Source organism: Pterocles gutturalis, unplaced genomic scaffold (genome assembly GCF_000699245.1).
Source record: "Pterocles gutturalis isolate BGI_N339 unplaced genomic scaffold, ASM69924v1 scaffold41272, whole genome shotgun sequence".
NCBI lineage: Eukaryota > Metazoa > Chordata > Aves > Pterocliformes > Pteroclidae > Pterocles > Pterocles gutturalis.
This window is the reverse complement of record NW_010109200.1, coordinates 7,054-14,786: the sequence shown is the minus strand read 5'-3', so window position 1 is coordinate 14,786 and position 7,733 is coordinate 7,054.

Genomic DNA, 7,733 nt, shown 5'->3' with positions numbered 1-7,733 from the left:
AGGCTGAATCTAGTTCTCTCCAGGGACACAGCCTGCTTTTGGAGCTGCTCAGTGTTTTTAAGACATATAAAACAAGGTTTGGCTATGCTGACTGGGGCTGGCACAAAGCTGCGAAGAGCATTTACTGGAAGAACAATCATCTTTTCGTTATCTTCTCTCTCACAGTTTTTTTCCTCTGAACAAGACTTCTCAGAGGTCCGAGGCCAGTCGTGGTGTCACATACACTACACCACAGCTCAGTCCCGAGCTTCAGTAGGAATTGCTGCTCTACAATTAAGCTGACATTACTAAGGTTTAATTTTAGCACAGATCTTCAGTTTCTACTTCTGCAGTCATGATGATTTTTGTGTATCACTTCTCACAATGAAAATCAGCTTACAGGTCTGAATGCAAGTGTCGGCCAATTCTGGCATGGTCCTTCCTGTGAAAGACTTCCTGAGATCACACACAGCCCCTAGATTCAATGACATATCAACAGCTGGCTTTTTGTGGGGATGCTCTTACAGAACTAAGAGCACTTCACTTTCCTGACCCTGCCATGCTCTGTTATTGTTCTTTTGACTTTTTTCCCTTTCCAGAGCTGATCTATTCCAGTGACAGCAAGAAAACGCCACTGCTGGGGAAATTTACATTAGTTTACTCTAGTGGAGCTTAAATTAAGCCCTCATGGAAAAGGAGCACCCCTATCTGAAAACTCTTCATATACTACATCTCAGATACTACATCTATTTTGAACAGTCCTCAGAAAACTGAATGCTTCACGTCACAGCATCACTACATGGTGACTTTCAAGCCCTGCACTCTGTTGGCATGGTCTGCTTTTGCCTCAATCTTGGGTCCCGTTACTCCATCCACATGAGGGATGCCTATGTTCACTCCTCAGAAGTTAGCAACCCCAGAGCCAATGTAGCTAAGCCAGACCTGTCTTTGGAACTTTTCAGGTTTGGTAACTATGAGTCTCTTTGATAATGTAATTCATACAGTTTCATCACTTCTGTACATCTTTGGTAGCTTTTGATCAAAATCCTCATGCACCTATTAAGTTTTATGACCGATTTGTGCAACACTGTCAGGGGTCAGTCATTTGCTTATGAAGGAAATTATTAAAACCGAGTTAAGCCTTTTAATAGCTGTCCCAGAATATGGGAACTCTGAAGAATATTTTCTCTCTCCAGACATACGTCTTGATCTTGCAGTCAGCTGTTTGAATGGCTTAGATAGCAATTTCACTTTCTGTAAGTACATCGTTAGCTATAATAACCCTCAAGATATACGCTAATTTGCTTACAAACAAAACATGCAAATAAACATAAAAAAGGACAAATACAGCTAGCAAAGTAGGTATGTGTGGTGGTGGGAGTCTGCTATTAATTAATGGATAGTAAAATCATTGATAGTACTAGGTATCATATTAAAATTAGATTATATTGATGTCTTCCTGCAAGAAGCACTTCAGCAAGACAAAAATGTTGCTTTGGCAGATGCTCTATAATGGTTCTTGTAGCACACACTTTCAGGTAACTCAGCCTCTTCTTTCATTTGGTAGCAAGATCCTGCTTTTTTATTATGTTGGCTTCAGCAGTAACAAAAGCAAAGAGACTAAACCAACAAGGTGCAAAACAGAGGGAAATCAGAGCCAGACTTGGGTTGCTCCTAGGACTGCAAGTCCACAGGTCCTGTGGCACTTTACTGGTTTGCAGTAGATGGATGTTCAGTCTCCTCTACCACAGTGGGACTGTGAATGATTGATTCTTCTTCCATTTCATAGGGCACTTATACTAACTGTTTTCTACTTAGCATTTAGGCTGTGGACTATTTAGTTTCCTACTTGTGTGTGCTACCGATACTTAAACCTATGTGCAGTTGCATGATAAGCTACTTACACTGCACTTTTGTGACAAGGGACTATGTATGCAGCACCTTGCACAGTCCCAGTCTGACTGATGGGCACTTCTACAATAACATAAATTATAATAAAAGGCCTGACTGGGGGAGCTCCCCAATTATTTCCCCTGAATGCATGGTAGTGAGTCTAACTTACAGAGAAGATGGGGCTTATTTTCCCCTAATGCTAGTGAAAATGGCAACAATCCACTAATCATTTTGCCATTAAAAATGTGTTTTATTGTAGTAACTTTAAGTTCTTGCTAAGTATTTCTACTGCCTATTAAGAAATAAACTGCCTTTAGGCTTTAAAATGACGCCCCATACCGGGAGATGTTCAAGGCCAGGCTGGATGAGGCTTTGAGCAACCTGGTCTGGGGGGAGGTGTCCCTGCCATGGCAGGGGGGTTGGAACTAGGTGATCTCTAAGGTCCCTTCCAACCCAAACCATTCTATGATTCTACAATTCTATGTTTTAGGAGGGTAAAAGAGGAGCAGTTTGAGAGACACAAACGGCTAGCCATAAGGCAGGGCATTTCTTGTCCTGCACCAAATGATAATTCCAGCACAAGCATGATTAATGCAATGCTTCACTTGCTTGGATAATGATATCCCGCCTGGTCTGGAGACAGCATGAAATGGTATTGTCTGTATTCTACCTCAGACTAAGGTCAGCCAGAATATAATTATGTCAGCAGTATTTCCCTGTAGACTTACAGCCTTTTATAGGATTGATGCTAAGGTTACTCAATAGTTTACCAAGCTTTAAATAGTCTTGTGTCTTCATTGTCCAAGTTCATTATGTATTATGGACCTACAGACAGTCTGTGCTCTGTGACTGCTGCAAAGGCCAAGGATCCAGTGACAACTGAGTGGAGAAAGAACATCTTGTCATTATGGTTTTAAATTGTGAAATTGACTTGGAGAGTTTTTGGATTTGTTTCTGTTTGATAATGCCATCTCATTTTTTTTTTTTAAAGTTTTTTAATTGCCTGTTTTGCTTTAAGTGTATTTGTCATGTTTCAAGGATTAATGACAATGCCTTGGGATGTGTCTCTATGAAATATGTCAAATAGCATTAATGCTGTGCTAACTGTAATGCAAATTATTCTCTCACAGGGCACCTCATAGAAGGATATTGCCTTAGATACTGGAATCCATATGCTACAAAAACTACGCCAAACAAACAAGGGCTGTTGGAGCTCTGGTTTGAATGAACTGGGCTGGAAGAGAAGAGCTCATGTTATTATAATTCAAAATTCAGAGAGCTGCTTTAGTAGTATATAGGCAATAAATCAGACTTGTCTAGATCACTGACATTTTAGCCTGTGTGTACACAAAGGTCATCACTGGGCAAACAAATAATTACTGTTCTTTCAGAGTTAGGTTCTGATCTTGGGACACAAGATATGGTGAAAAAGTTTAGCAGCTTTAAACTGCCCAAAATGATGAGTTACTATTCTGCTTTTTACACATCTTTCCCTGTTTTCACTTCCAAACCCCACCATGTGTTCCTTCTGCACACCTGGTGCTGACTTCAGTCCCCTCTGTGAGACAATTTGATTTATTACAGTGACAGAAAATTAATCCAACAAAAAAAGCTAGGTAATTTTGTGCTGTTTTAATGAGTTAGATCATCTCCCAGGAAAGTCTGGTGGGCAACAGACTCAGGGAGAGGGTAAAAACATACAGCCACAGAGGAGATGGAGGGAAGAGAGGGGAGAAAAGGGAGAAGTGTGAGAGCAGGGCGGGCATTGAGGGAGCCTTCTGCATGCAGATGCCTCCAGCCACTCCGTCTGCTCAAGTGCCAGTGAACCACCAGCTTGCACAAACTCTTCTGGTTGCTGCTCATCCTAGAGTAGCAGGTATAGACGACTTCACTGCTTCACAGGACTCTGCTGGACAGGATGGTAGCTTCCAAATTCACCATCCTATCTAGTAACCAGTTGTCCAGACAGGCCTCATGTAGGTGTTCATTGAAGTTGAATACTTATTTTTCATTTCTACCATTACTGATACTTGCCTCCCTGAGACACCTCACTTTCAGACTGAAAAAAACTGCTAAGATTCAGCCCATCTATCTTTGGAAATGACTGCAATCAAAGTATGGGTAGTAAATATGAGTGAGGTTTTCAATAGCCTTCATCACTGAGGACTGGAAGGAGGCTTAGGTCCACCCTGAGTCCTTGTTGACCTGAAAATCATGCCCAGAGAGCTCACAGGGGTCAAGGTTTCTGCACAAGCTCTTCTAAGACCTCACCTGCCAGCTGTGTGCAGAAGCAGAGGTACTGTAGCTGCAACAGATCTATACGCTCTCACACACCTGCCCAGCAACAGAGAGGCTCAGATGTACATAAAACAGGTGAATTTCATGAACCAGGGAGGTGGTCTCATGATTTTAGCACTTTAAATAAGCTAACATGGAATGGCTCACAGGAAATTTTTCACTGTGAGGATGGTGAGACACTGGAACAGGTTGCCCAAAGAAGCTGTGGATGCCCCATCCCTGGAGGTGTTCAAGACCAGGCTGGATGGAGCCCTGGCAGCCTGCTCCAGGGGTTGGCAACCTGCCCACAGCAGGGGGGTTGAAACTAGATGGTTTTTAAGGTCCTTTGCAACTCAGGCCATTCTATGATTCCATGATTCTATGATTCTATGATTCTATGATTCTGTGATTCTGTATTCTATTCTTGTATTGTGTTAATAGCAACACAAAACCACACAGAGCATATAAAGAAGTGTAACAGAGCTTCACACAGGGGACTGATTGAAGAGCCTGTTCCAAGCAATTGATCCTCAGAGCCAGACAAGCTCAATTTTTCACAAGTATCCAATGATTTCAGTTTTTGTTGATTTTTTTCCTGTATTCTTCTACAGTATTTAACTACGAATTTAATTTATACAGTTTAATAAACTCATAAGTAGCTTTATATGACTGTGTGAGACACCAGTATCTTGAGCTCATGATTGAGAAGGTCTCTTTTAGCCTGATTTTAGCTTCAAAATACCATCTCTTTCTTATTATTCTTTGTAGAGTGAATAGAATGTCAAACATAAGCCACTAGCAACCTTGCCCACGCTTTTATATTTCTGGTTCTTTCTGAATCAGTGATGTATGTCTGTTATATATTTTAGAATTATTATTGTAACTAATTGGAAAGCTGAAATGCTTCAGGCAGCAAAATGTGAACAGAAATCTTTCATCAAAGTCCACCGCTCTCCCTCTGAAAATTTCCAAGTATCTTGAAATTAAAACCCAAAAAACTTTTATCAATAAGCAGAACAAAGATTCCTGTCCTATAAAGGAGAGCTAGGGAAGAAAATGAAGGCTGGACTTCAAAGAAACAGATCTTACTAGGATTTTTTTTAAACTACAACATTTTTAGGACCATCTGAAATTCATTCAAATTTTGTCAGCTTACTTGAGAACTCAGTAATTAACCCTAAATGCTACTGTGAAACTTTCTGGAATGAGCTTTTGCAGATATCTTCCAGCTAGAACTAAAGCCCAATAAATAAAGTAAGCTTTTGCAAACTTTCATAGAGACAATCGAGGTGCAGAGCATTGTGTAGAAACAGAAATGACATATCATTGACTTTTGCCATCCCTGATTCTGGGCTGGCTATGCATAAAACAACCATCAGAATGAAATAAATGAAAAAACATATCAGTAATATGAAAAGGCTGATATAGTTGCAAAGATCCACCTGAACTCCAGAGAAATTAAGGTGTGCTCCACACTTGTTACTTCTCCTACAACAAGCTTACAGGCCCTTAAAATTGGCATGATGTCCTTTTGCACATTATTCTTGCTTCAGTCTGTACTTGCAGTTCAGTTCAAAGGAACAGCACTGAAGCACAGAGTCAAAGCGCTCCCTTACATATATATTTGTGTGTGTGTGTAGGTGAATACATATCTCCTTCTGTGCCCGTATTACTGATGTACTTTGTTATTTCCAGACAGAAAACTCTCAGACAATTTCTGCTTATCAAGCCATGCAATTACTGGCATGTACCAATTTTTATTAGAATGGAAAAGTTTGTTTGCAGTTGTCTAAATTCAAAATGTTTTTATCTGGTAGTGGAGACCATACCACTAAATATTGTTGAAAGAATCTGCATTTCTGGAGATGGCACTTGTTCTTAGTTGGCCTGTAAAGACATCCCACTCTGTGCCTATTTGGTTGAAAGGCCATCATGAGAGTGATTAAAAGTGTGGTGTTTCTCATATGCGCAAAGGTTCTGTAGAACAATTAAAACCTAGGGAAAAGGTATTCATCAAAAAGCAATGTCCAGACTTCTTAGAGGTAGCACTTGGTTTTGAGATTTTTATAAACAATCAAAAAAGAGAGAAATGCTGATCCCTTCAAGGAGAGGTAAAATGTTAAGGCTTGTGTTAGCAGGAGACGAGGAAGCCTCCTGTTTCCTCCTTTGTGCGGGCTTATGGCAAGAGAGGTATGCAGTTCTGCCAATTTATTGGTGACTACGTATATTGTGTCTTCTGAGGCAGTAATGAAGCCAGGGCAGGGAAACACTGCTATGTAAAAAAATGCATCAGCATGAGAAAAGTACCTTGAGAAAGGCTGGTGGTCAATTTTGACTGAAGTCAGTAACTAACTTGTAAAACAGTTGAGAGACGGCTGAAAAAGTCAACTGCCAACATTGTTGCTTTGAGGATTACTACATTTTATTCTGCTGTTAAAATACAGTGAGACAGAGCAAGTTTGCTTGAACATGTCACACTTTTGTGACCTTTCACAGTACAACATTCCCTCAGGCATTTTTCCCTTCCCAAGCAGCCTCTTTTTAGGCTACATCTCTCCCTAACATATGTTCAAGCACAACTTAAAAACATTCTAATTTACAGCAATTAGTTAACAAGTACAAACTAACATGATAAGCCAAATCTAGAACTGTAAGAACTGGCATGTTTTCCACCATCTACATAAGTGCTGATGAAGCCAAGTTAGCCCTACTTTGTCCAAAGGCAGCCTTTCAGAGACAGAAAGGTGCTAAGGTGAACCTCCAATCATAATAATGGGAGCTACTCAGATGGACATTTTGGAAAACCTTTCTGCCTATCTGCTGCCGCCTCAGCGGGAAGAGCAGTAACAGCATCTCCCTGCACCCAGCTGGTTGGTGCACAGCCTTCCCCTCCAGAAGACACAATACAGCTGCATGAGCTGAACTAGTCTAATCTTGTGGCCACATTGTGATGAGGCAAGAAAAAGTTCAAAAAGCTTTATTTCTTTCTGTGTCCTCTTTGTACACACTAATAAGGCCGGGCACTATTTTGTCCTCTGTTCTTCTCAAAGTAAAATAGTGTAAGAGGGAAATTGTGCGTGGGTGTTACGTGAATTCCCTGATCGAGACTGTATGCCTCAGTTCCAGTAAATGCAAAACTGAAAATGCCTGATATAGGGGAAACATATTCCAGAATAAACAGAAGATAACATTTGTAACTGCAGAGTCAAGCTGACCTTTTTTAGCAAAGCATTTCTACTTAGGGAAGGCACTCAGCTGGTAAAAATAATAAAAAGCAACAGTGATTTTGATGAAGGAAGGAGAACTTATTTTACCTGGGAAAACAGACTGTATCTTCAGTAAACATAGAATTTGCATTTGTCCACTTTGTTCCACTGCAAAGCATTTTTTTTTTACAGTTTGTATCTCACATCTGAATATTAAAGGCAAACCCCACAATTCCACACAGTGTAAAGAGTGCTACACAAGTGACGGGTTTTTCTACTTTAAAGTGAGCTTATATTTTTATTTCTAGAGAAGGGATAGAGTGACCAGGGAAAACAGTCATTTGTTGTAGTCTGAGAGCAAGATAAATGTAAATTCTT